A 13077-nucleotide genomic window follows, 5' to 3' on the forward strand; every position below is an offset into this window, starting at 1 on the left:
TCAGATTAGGGTTAGGGGCAGTGGACACAACAGGGATATATTTTTTATGGAGCAGGTCACCCACCACAAAAAAAACCCCTGAAAATGTGAAGTACTCGTATTTTGCACAACAGTGGTCAAGCTCTGCAGCTAAAGGCAGGAAAGCCAGGATTGGGAAAAATAGCACAGCCATGGTGTGGAAAATGAGAAGTTATAAATGGAGTAAAAGCAAGATCCAGTGCTGTGAAGCACTCGGAGCCAGAATAAAGACAAATCCTCAGAACGAGGGGTGTGAAATCATGGGAATCATTGACTCATACAGCACAGACAGAAGACATTTGGTCCGTTGTGCCTGTGCCAGGTCTTTCACGGAATCATCCAGAATTCACTTCTAACTCCATCATGCCTCCTGACAACATTGCCTATTCCTTGTTTCCAATAGCCAGCTTGCATAGCTGTACAGCAGTATCCTGCTGCTTACTTTAGCCAAACCATGAAAGAAACTTCAAGAAAAAAAACTTCTAAAGTTTAAAAGGAAATAGTAAAATGTAGAAATTACTAAACTGATTGGATTGAAAAAAAAAAGCTATTCACTGATAGTTTCTGAGCTTCACGCAGCCTCACCAGGCTTCACACGGTTGACAGAATGGGCCAACAGGTGGCAAATGGAATTTAATATAGAGAAGTGAGAGCTGATCCACTTTGGCAGAAGATTTGGGGAAAGGCAATAAATGTCAGAGTTTTAAAGAGGGTAGAGGTTATGATCCTGGACCAGAACCCCAAGTTTTTGGTAAGACCTGGTTAGGGACCAATAACCTTTTTGTTTAAAGTAGGCATATTCTGAGGTTCAAGACACTTGCTAAGAGAATAAAGCCACAAGATTCCATAGGTTTTGAACAAGATAAACTTTACTAGACAAGCTCAGAAAAATAAAGCAATTTACAAGATCAATCTTATACTCTAACATTCAAGGTTAATACGAGGCACATGTGAATTAACAGGCAAATTATCATCAAACACTCCACACTGCACAATAAATGGCAGATGCGACCAAGGCAGATTCCACAGGTTTCTCAACAACCCACCCAGACGTCAGTAAACACTGTGAGTCAGCTAATCTCATTAAAATTCTATCTCTCTCGTGAGGGATTCCAATCTTCACCTTTGAAGATCTAACCTTGTCAAGTCACTCAAAATCAGACGGCATCAACAATGGTCCATCTCTCAAGGCTTCAATCCCGTCTTCCAAGTCACCATTCCCCGGTATTCCTGAATCTGCACACCAGCACCAACTCATAGGCTCAACTTCAACTCTTCAGCTGTGCCGGGCAGAACACCACTGCTCCAAAGGGTTAGCATCGGCCCAATGGCACGCAGTGCGAATCACCAATCTTCTGCTGCCTTCTCCGATTGCCAGAGATCCTCCTGAGCCCTCTTCAGTTGCCAGGGCTTCTCCTGAGCCCTCTCCACTTAAAGTCTGCCAACTGCAGCCATTTTTCTGTTTGGAATCTCTTTCTCTGCTCCTGTCTCTTTCTTCGTAACTGGGACCTTTCCTTGTCTCATTTCCCTGTCCCCTGTCTGGGACTCTTCTCGAATATGGTGCCCTGCTCCTGATCACATGACCCCAGATCATTTACTTTTTGCACAGGCACACTGGGCCCATCCTTAGTTCAAAGAACTTCAAAATGTTGGATTGTGCACGGGTCACCCGCTCCTGACCTGTGCACGTGCAAAACCCACGAGGCATGCTGGGAGTTGTAGTTCCCAGCCTCCCAACGACGAGGTAAGTCTGGATCTTTCAACAATGGAGACAGAAGGATCGAAGGGTTCATATGCATAGGCCTTTGAATGTGGCAGGACATACTGAGAGAATCATTAGCAAACATATGGCAGTTTGGGCTTCACAAATAGAGGTATTGAGTATGAAAGCAGAGAAGTTATTCTGAACTATATAAAGCTTTAGTTAGGCCACAATTAGAGCATTGCATCCATTTCTGGTCACCAATACTTTAGGAAGGATGTGAGGCTCCTTGAGAGAGTGCAGAGGAGATTTACCAGAATGATTCATGGGATAAGGGATGTTAGCTGCAAAGTTAGGCTGAAGAAGCTGGTGTAGTCCTCCTTGGAGGAAAGGAGATTGAAGACAGATTTGATAGAGGTGTACAGGATTATGACAGGTTTAGATAAGTTAGACAAAGGAAAGCTGTTTCCATTAGCTGGTGGCACAAGGCCTGGGGGACACAAATTTGCAATTTTGGTTAAGATATGGAAGGCGGTCATGAGGGAGAGCTTTTTTACGTAGTGAGTGGTAACGACCTGTAACTTGCTACCTAGGAGAGTGGTGGATCTGGAGATAATGAATAGTTTCAAAAGGAACTTGTATGGGCGCGGGAACAAAATAAACTACAAGGCCACGGAGATAGAGCAAAAGTTTGGGATTGATTGGATTGCTCTGAAAGCCAGTATAGACTTGATGGACTGAGTGTCCTCCTTCTTTGCCATAATGAATTGACAATTCACATAAATCCCATCTTTCCTCATGTCTACTATCTGCCTTAGGTTCCAATCTTGTATCTTGGTCAATATTCCAGTAGTGCACCTATAATGTGTTACATTAATGTACTTTGATGTAAACCATGTTGTATGTGGGCAAAGCATTCAACAAAAACAAAAACAACAACAACTTATATTTGCATACCACCATTAACTTAAAGAAATGTCGCAGCCTGGTTGATTGATTTTCTATCCATCAGCTTAAACATCGACTCCCTCTACGACTGATGAGTACATATTATCTACAGTATACATTGCAGCAAATTGCCAAGGATTCTTCAGCAGCGCTCCTGTACCTGTGACCTGCACCAACTAGAAGGACAAGGGGAACAGATGCATGGGAACAACATCATCTTCCAGTTTGCTAATTCACACTTAGTTCTCTAAGTCAAAATTGGCCATTTCTTCATTATCACTGGGTTGCAATCCTAGGCCTCCCCACCTAACAGTATTGTAGGAGTGCCTTTGTCACGTGGACTGCAGTGTTCAAGAAGGCGGCCAACAACACCTTCTCAAGGGCCACTAGAGATGGGCAATAAATGCCAGCTTTGCCAATTATGCAAGATATCTCAAGAATGAATGAAAACAACATTTTCTGGGTCCTGGCTAACTTTGAATATTGATCCATTTGACCAATTTAGGCTTTTTACTGTCCCAAAAGAGCATTCAATGCAGCAAAATTCAGCAAATCTTTTCTAATGCTTAATTAATACAGTCGAAGGGATTTTGGCTGGTACTCCATATGTAACAACAGTGCGTAATTAAAAAATGACAACTAACTGGGAAAAAGGGAACCAGCTGCATCACTCTTTAGGGTTGCTGAACTGAAATGAGTCCAATATGCGCTTCAAGAAAAATAATAAAATTCCCTGAATCTACCCTCCCAGCAGGGAAGCCACATTGATGAGAAGGCAAGTCAACTATAGGGCTAGAAGGCTAGAGCTGTGATTCCAGCAGGAAGGCATACTCACAGGAAGCGTGGGGTTATGGAATCACTCCTCATATCTCAGCTCCAGCTTGGGTACACTTAAGGAATCTGGTCTGAAAATTTCTCTCTTATTGTCCACTGGGTGTCTGTTCTGTTGCATCCATTTTTATTTCAGAAACAATTATCTCTGTTGTCCTTTTCAAGGTCTTGTTTTGCCTAACTGTACTCACCTCTGCATGTGTAAAATTCGGATAGAATTTCAGCATTTGCTGTTTTAATCCAGATTTCCAGCACTTTTATCATTTTTTTAAGTCTACCTCCAAATTGTCAAAATATTCTTGAGGCATTTTAGAAGTAAATGGCTTAAAGTTGATTAACACAAATCCAATATGTCAGGGAAGTGACAAAAATATATTTTCTTAAAGAAAGCCTTTTGTTTTATCTACGCCACATTAATCGATCTTGGTTAGGGGTGATGCACTACAGTTGGAGTCAGAACTTCAGGTTTTGTGAAGAAGGAATAAAAAGGTCAGTGTCCCCACTCCTGACTTTGGCAGTTCTTGCTGGAGTGGAGATCACAGGTTAACATAGGATCAAGATAGGAACAATAGTAGGCCATTGATCCCCTCAAGCCTCATTCACCATTCAAATAAATCGTGGCTAATCTGTATCTTACCCCCAATTACCAACATTGATTCCACAACCCTACACTTGCTTAATAAAAATTTACCAAACTTGTTTTGAATCTATCTATTAATTAAAGGTGTTGACTTCATAATTCATGTTGCAAGATGACTGAGCCCTCCCTCAGCAACTACACAGTAGGAGGATGATTTTTAAAACTTTTTCACAGGATGTGGGCTTCACTGGCTAGGCTGGCATTTATTGTCCATCCCTAATTGCCCTTGAGGAGGCGGTGGTGAGCCGCCTTCCTGAACTGCTGCAGTCCATGGACAGGATTTCCCAACCCCGTCATGGCGGGAGCCGCCGCGGGGGATTCAGCAGCCCAGCCAAAAGTCCACTGACTTTCGGCGGGAGTGGACGATCTCAGTGGCGGATGGGGCAGGAAAATCCCACCCCACATGTTGTATAGGAACACCCGCAGTGCTGTTAGGAAGGGAGTTCTAGGATTTTGACTTAGCGACAGTAAAGGAACGGTGATATATTTCCAAGTCAGGATGGTGAGTGGCTTGGAGGGGAACTTGCAGGTGGTGGTGTTCCCATGCGTCTCCTGCCCTTGTCCTGCTAGATGGTGGAGGTCGCAGGTTTGGAAGGTGCCGTTGAAGGGATGATTAGCTAAAAGTAATCCCTGGTATCATTCGTTGATGAATGTACTTAATCTTGATGTGACATAAAGAAGCATAGGCACCTTCAAAATTTGAAGTTTTGCAATTTTGGATTGATCTGGCCTAGCATCGTTTTAGAGGAGAGAGTCATATTTCAGTAACTTTTGCATGAAGAAGTCTTTCCTGACATCATCCCTGAACAAACTGCCTCTAATTTTAAGTCTCAGTGCCGAAGCCTCAACTATTTATAATCTGTGTTCATGACTTGGATGAAGGGACCTCCTGTATTGTAGCCAAATTTGCTGATGATACAGAGATAGGTAGGAAAGCAAATTGTGAGGAGGGCACAAAGAGCCTGCAAAGGGATATAGATAGGTTAAGTGAGTGGGCAAAAATTGGGCAGATGGAGTATAATGTGGGAAAATGTAAGGTTGCTTTGGTGGGAAGAATAGAAAAGCAGGATATTATTTAAATGGAGATATTTAAATGTTGTAGCATAGAGGAATCTCGGTGTCTGTGTACATGAATCACAAAGGGATAGCTTGAAGGTGCAGCAAGTAATTAGAAAGACAAGTAGAATGTTGGCCTTTATTGCAAGTGCCTTTGCGTATAAAAGTAGGGAAATTTTGCTACCGCTGTATGGGTCATTGGTGAGAGCACACCTGAAGTACTGCATACAGATTTGGTCTCCTTAGTTAAGCAGGGATATACTTGCATTGGAGGCAGCTCAGCTCAGAGGAGGTTCGCTGGGTTGATTCCTGGAATGAGGGTGTTGTCTTATGAGGAAAGGTTGAACAGGTTGTGCCTACACTCATTGGGGTTTAGAAGAATAAGAGATGGTCTTATTGAAACATATAAGATTCTTGGGGGGGCTTAACAGGGTGAATGCTGAGAGGATGCTTCCTCTTAAGGAGGAATCTAGAATTAAGGACATCGTTTCAAAATAAGGAATCTCCGATTTAAGATGGAAATGAGGAGGAATTTCTTCTCTCAGAGGGTTGTTATTCTTTGGAATTCCCAGACCCAGAGAGCAGTGGAGTCTGGGGAATTAAATATATTCAAGGCTGAGGTCGACGGATTTTTGATCCACAAGGAAGTCAAGGAACACTGGGATGGTGGCAGGAGGGAAAGTGGCGTTAAGGCCACAGTTAAATAAGCCATGATCATTTTGAATGCCAGAGCAGGCTCGAGGGGCTAAATGGTCTACTGTTGCTCCTAATTCTTATGTTCTTACGCTCAGACCCCAATAGCCAAAATGTATAAATTTTAGCTACTACATGAAAAGTAGCCACTTGACAGGTGCAAGGGCACCCAGTGGTATCGGACCATACGCATCAATTAAAGCTTCAGAACATGAGGGAGGGAATTGAGGTACAAAGGAGGAATTAGAAACATGGGACTTAGGAGCAGGAGTAGGCCATTCAGCCCTCTGAGCCCGCTCCAGCATTCAATAAGACTATGGCTGATCTGATTGTGTCTCAACTCCATTTTGTTTTCTGCCCCCCATAATCCTTGGCTCCTTTGTCTATCGAAAATCTGTCTAACTCTGCTTGAACAAATTAATGACCAACCTCCACTGCTTTCTGGGGAAGAGAATTCCACAGACTAATGACCATTTGAGAGAAAAAAACTCTTTTCATCCCTGTCTTAAACAGTAGACCGCTTACTCTTAAGCTGTGTCCCGTCGTTCTAGTTTCTCCCACAAATGGAACCATCCTAACGGAATCCACCCTATCAAATCCCCTCAGGGTCTTATATGTTTCAATAAGACTACCTCTCATTCTTCTAGACTCCAATGGGTGCAGAACCAGCCTGTTCAACCTTTCTTCATAGGATAAGTCACTTATTCCAGGAATGAGTAGAGTGAAGCTTCTCTGTACTGCTTCTCATGCAATTATATCTTTTTCAAATAAGGAGACCAAAATTGTACACAGTATTCCAGATGTGGTCTCACCAAGGCCCTGTACAGCTGCAGTAAAACTTCCTTACTTTTATACTCTATTCCCCTTACAATAAATGTCAACATCCCATTTGCCTGCCTAATCACTTGCTATACCTGCATAGTAATTTTTTTGTGATAAATGTACCAGGGCACCCAGACCCCTCTGTACCACCGAGTTCTGCAATCTCTCTCCATTTAAATAGTATACTGCTTTTCTATTCTTCCTGATGAAGTAAACAAGTTCACATTTTCCCACATTATACTCCATCTGCCGATTTTTTGCCGACTGATTTAGCCTGTCTATATCTCTTTGCAGACTCTGTACCTCCTCTTGACAACTTACTTCTTACCTATCTTGGTGTCATTGCCAAATTTAGCTACCATTCACTCTGTCCCTTCATCCAAATTATTGATGTAGATTGTAAATAGCTGAGGCCTCAGCACTGATCCCTGTAGTACTCCACTTATCACAGTTTGCCAACCCAAAAAAAGACGCAATTATCCCCACTCTCTGCTTCCTGTTAGCCAACCAAACCTTTATCCATGCCAAAATGTTACCCCCTACACCATGTAATCTTATTTTGTCTAGTAACCTTTGACATGGCACCTTATCAAATGCCTTCTGGAAATCCAAATACACCACATCTACAGGTTCCCCTTTATCTACCTTACTTGTTACTGCCTCAAAAACTCGAATAATTTAGTTAAACATGATTTTTCTTTCACAAACCCATGTTGATACTGCCTGATCAAATTATGATTTTCTAAGTATGCTGCTATGAACTCCATATTAATGGCTTCTAGGAATTTCCCTATGACAGATGTTAGTATAACTGGCCTGTAGTTTCCTACTTTCTGACTCCCTCCTTTCTTGAATAAAGATTAGTTATTTTCCAGTCCACTGGGACCCATCCAGAATCTAAGGAATTTTGGAAGATTATAACCAATGCCTCTATTATCTATGGAGCTACTTCTTTTAAGATCCTAGGATGCAGGCCACCTGGCCCTGGGGACTTGTCAGGCTTTGGGTCTAATAGTTTCCCCAGCACTTTTTCCCTAGTGATGGTGATTGTATTAAGCTCCTTCCTTCCTTTCACCTTTTGATGTTCAAATATCTTTGGAAAGTTTTCCATGTCTTCTGCAGAGAAAACAGAGAAAATGCCTGTTCAATGCTTCTGCTATTCCTTGTTTTCCATTATCAATAATTCAAATTCACTCTCTAGGGTACCAACACTAGCTTTAGTTATTATTTTCCAATTTAAATGCTTATAGAAACTCTTACTATTTGTTTTTATATTACCAGCTAGCTCTCTCTCTCATACTCTTCTTTCCCCATCTTCATTAGTTTTTAGTCATTCTTTGCTGGTTTGTAAACTTTGCCCAATCTTCTGATCTAGCACTAATCTTTGCAGATTTGTACAGTATTTCTTTCAATTTTATACTAGCCTTAACTTTCTTGTTCAGCCATGGATGATGCATCCTTCTCAAAAAGTTTTCCTTTCTCAATGGGATAAACCTTTGCCGAGAGTTATAAATCTCCTTAAAGGTCAGCCACTTACTTAACTCAAGGGTCATAATTAGTTATGTATTTGCCAAATGTGAAAGCAATAGAGCCAATACATATAAGCTGCAAAATTTTGCCACCTGACTGTCCAATCTCTCTATAAAATAATAGTGGTGCTTGTACATGTCCAGCAATGTCACACCAGCTGGTTAAAGTGTTAAAATCATGGATTGCATCAACATGAAGCTCAGCACTTCAAATTTATTAAAATGCTCTCCGCATCAACCAACACAACTGAGACCAATGCCCACCTACATGTCATAAATGTGGGCCCAACAACCAGCTGGATTTATGTGTTGCGCTCTGCTAGACAATAGTTACAAATGATGTTCTGATTGCTGCACACAAACAATTAAATAAATAAGAGCTTCCTGTATAATTCATGCCAAGTGGTGGTTGTTTTTCCTTCTGTCTCATCGAGATTAAGTGTATTCATTACTCTTAGCTGGGAATTCATTCTCCCGTATTGCGTTTGCTGTACAGATGCTGAGGGAGGTCTCAGTCACCTTGCAGCATGATTTGTGAAGCCAACACCTTTCATTTATTTGACACACATCATCTGTTTAATCAGGGTAACATCATTTAATAGGATACAAAGAGCTTGCATAGCTTATTCTATCATCTTGCTGTTCACTTTCAGGGATTAAAGCCCTGGGTACACAATGCAACTCATTTTGAGATCTGTTTTATTTATTGGCTATGGATACTGCAAAGGCTATGGTCCCTGACAACATGCTGGCAATAGTACTGAAGGCTTGTACTTCAGAACTAGCCACCTCACCCTTAGCCAAGCTGCTCCAGCACAGCTACAACACTGGCATCTACCCAAAAATTGCCAAGTTATGCCCTGTACACAAAAAGCAGGACAAATCCAACCCAGGCAATTACCGCCCCATCAAGCTACTCTCAGTCATCAGCAAAGTGATGGAGTGTGTCATCGACAATGCTATCAAGTGCCACTCACTCAGCAATAAGCAGCTCACTGACGCTCGGTTGGGTTCTGCAAAGCCATTCAGCTCTGGAACTCATTTCAGCCTTAGTCCAAACGTAGGCAAAAAAGCTGAAATTGAGAGCTGAGGTGAAAGTACCTGCCCTTGAAACCAAGGCAGCACTTGACCGAATGTGGTATCAAGGAGACCTAGCAAAACTGAAATCAATGGGAATCAGGTGATAAATGCTCCACTGGTTGGAGTCATACCTTACACAAACGATGATGATTGTGGTCATTGGAGGACAATGATATCAGTTTTAGAACATTGCTGCAGCAGTTCCTCTGGCTAGAGTCCTAATCCCAACCATCTTCTGCAGCAATGAACTTTCTTCCATCTTAAGGTCAGAAGTGAGGGTATGTGCAAATGATTGCACAATGCTCAGCATCTTAGATACTCTAGCAGTTCATGTCTAATGCAGCAAACCTGAGCAATATTCAGCTTGAACTGAGAAGTGGCAAGTAACATTTGTGCCACACAAGTGCCCGGAAATGACCATCTCCAACAAGAGAGAATCCAACCATCTCCCCTTGACATTTGCTGACACTATTGCTGAATCCCCCACTACCAACATCCTGGGGATCACCATTGACCAAAAGCTGAACTGGACCAGCCATCTAAACATTGCAGCTACAAACGTCAGAGCCTTGGGATCCTGACGTGAGTAACTCACCTCCTGACTCCCCAAAGCCTCACCACCATTGACAAGACACAAGTCAAGAGTGTGACGGAATGCTCTCCAATTGCCTGGGCGAGTGCAGCTCCAACAACACTCAAGAATTTCAACACCATCAGGACAAAGCAGCCCACTTGATTGGCACCCCATCCACCACCTTAAACCTTCACTCCCTCAACCATCAATGCAGAGTGGCAGCAGTGTGTGCCATCTACAATCCATTGCAGCAACTCACCAAGGCTCCCTCGTCAGCACCTTCCAAACCTGCAACCTCCTAGAGGAACAAGGGCAGCAGATACATGGGAACACCACCACCTGCTAGTTCCCTCCCAAGTCACTCACCATCCTGACATGGAAATATATCAACATTCCTTCACTGTTGCTGCATCAATATCATGGAACTCTCTTCCTAACAGCACTGTGGGTATACATACACCACAGGGACTGCAGCGATTCAAGAAGGCAGCTCACCATCACCTTCTCAAGGACAATTAGGGTTGGGTAATAAATGCTTGTCTAGCCAGTGATGCCCATATCCCATGAACAAGTAAATAGAAAAAAGAGGTTGTGGGCTTAATTTCCAACTTCTGATGCCTCATAGTAACTTCCTCAGATGCCAGGCAGTGGTTGCATACACAAAACATTACTTTTCAAGCTCAAGTCCTTATTTTTCCAGCATTGTTGAAGTATGCCAGCTTATATAAGCATGCACAGAGGCTTTTTAAAAATATTCATTCATGGGATGTGGGCGTCGCTGGCTAAGCCAGTATTTACTGCCCATCCCTAATTGCCCTTGAGAAGGTGGTGGTGAGCTGCCTTCTTGAACCACTGCAGTCCATTTGGTGTAGGTACACCCACAGTGCTGTTAGAAAGGGAGTTCCAGGATTCTGACCCAGTGACAGCGAAGGAACACCGATATATTTCCAAGTCAGGGTGGTGAGCGGCTTGGAGTGGAACTTCAAGGTGGTGGTGTTCCCATCTATCTGCTGTCCTTGTCCTTCTGGATGGTAAAGATTGTGGGTTTGGAAGATGCTGTCTAAGGAGCCTTGATGAGTTCCTGCAATGCATCTTGTAGATGGTATGCTGCTGCCACTCTGCGCCAGTGCTGGAGGGAGTGAATGTTTGTGGATGTGGTGCTAATCAAGTGGGCTGCTTTGTCCTGGATGGTGTCAAGTTTCTTGCATGTTATTGGAGCTGCATTTATCCAGGCGAGTGGGGAGTATTCCATCACACTCCTGACTTATGTCTTGTAGATGGTGGACAGGTTTAGGGAGTCAGGAGCTGAGTTATTTGCTGCAGGATTCCCAGCCTCTGACCTGCTCTTGTGGCCACAGTGTTTATTTGGCTAGTCCAGTTCAGGTTCTGTCAATGGTAACCTCCAGATTTTGGCTAGTTGGCTGCAGAATTAAACAAACACAGACACACCATCAGTTAATATTAGATCTTTACAGTAGTTCAAAAAGTATCAGAGCCATTAACCAATCACTGACATGCAACCAAGATCCAATCGTCCAATCATGTAGGTAGCACATACAAAGGGGTTTCAATTGCTTAGATTTCAATCCAAATAACCCCTTACACGATTTGTTTTCATTTATTTGGCCTCCCTTATCATGGGAGCTGTGGCTAGGCCAGAAACCATGCCCCCCTACCAAGGAAACATACCATTCCTCATCCCTGAAAGGCACCTCTTCTACATCCTCCCAGGACCCTTCTTTGTGTGTTTGCCACATTCATTTCCAAGAAGTCTAACCTTGCTACTCATACATAATGGGCTGGATTTTACACTCCCCCACCGATCAGTTTGAAGGTGAGCGTGCTCATTAAATCCAGTGGCTGGCCTCTCCACAGCCTATCTGCCTGCCGCTGCCCCTATCGGAGGGCCGTCCCCAGGATTTTACCCCACCAGGTTGACCTCCCCCTGTGGCCTCTCAACCACAGCCCCCCATCCACCTTCCTCCTGACCCAACTAGAACCCCAAATATTTACCCAATTCCTGATCTAATGCTCAAGCCTCTGTTCCAAAGTGCTGGAGAGCTGATGGCATCTGATTGGCCAGCATGTTTCTCAAGCGAGACTTGCTGTCCCTGAGGGGCAAAGTTCCACTTCAATTCTAATGAACTGCCTAAAGTAACTTGGCTTATTCGCCTCACACGTTCCGACACTCCCAGAGCACTTGACCACATAATCTCGGCTGACTCACCAGTTTAGTGCTGAGGGATTGCTGTAGTATCTGGAGTTTGAGTCAGAATTTAGGCTGACTGGCCTCTTGAATGCACGCAAAGGATCCCCGATACACTTTTCAACTAAGTGTAGGGGAGTCTTTCACCGGCCTGGGCAATTTTTATGCCTCAAATAACATCATGAAAAAAACCCATCATGTTACTTATTTTATTGCTGTTTCTGAGACCATGCTGCATTCATATTGGCTGCCCAATTTCCTGATATTACCATAGTGACTATATAACTTCAAAAATAGTTCCTTGACAGTGAAGCCCTTTGTGATGTTCTGTGTTATGAGAACTGCTATTTGAAAGCAAGTTATTTCTTTCTCTTTCTTCTACGTTTCTGTTAAGTGTTAATTAACTGTTGAAAATGAGGTTCTGCTCCTTTGCTTGTGATCTTTCCGTGCTCTGCTTTTTGTCCCCTTCTCAATGCACGGTCTCCAATCGTGGCTTTCAAAGGGGCTTGAAAAAGCCCCTGAAGGGGAAGTATTTGCAGGGCTATAGAGAGAGAGAAAGAGAGCCAGTAGGTGGGACTAGTTAAATTGCTGTTGAGGAAAGTCAGCGTGGACTCAGTTACCCAAATGGCCTTCTTTTGTGCTGTACTATTTTATGATTGCATGCTGCTTTTCTTTCTGCTGCTGCATTCCATGCCTGTATTACTCCTGCTCCGTCTCTCCACAGTCTTTTCCAACCTCTTTTGCTGCTCTTGAGGCTCTTAAATGTAATTTAGAGTGAGTCTTTGTGTCAGTAGAGAGTTTGCAAAGCCTCTGAAAAAATGATTTGATTTTACACTGTTCTGCAGCACTGCCTCCCATTGACTTCTTCAAATACTGCACCAGGATATTTTAAGGGATCTGAATCTCAGCAATTTAATATTTTTAATGTTGGTTACTCTGACACTTTAAAATGGTTAGAAGATGCTGAAAAATCAATTG

The sequence above is a fragment of the Cetorhinus maximus genome, chromosome 4 (assembly GCF_964194155.1).
Source record: "Cetorhinus maximus chromosome 4, sCetMax3.hap1.1, whole genome shotgun sequence".
Taxonomy (NCBI): domain Eukaryota; kingdom Metazoa; phylum Chordata; class Chondrichthyes; order Lamniformes; family Cetorhinidae; genus Cetorhinus; species Cetorhinus maximus.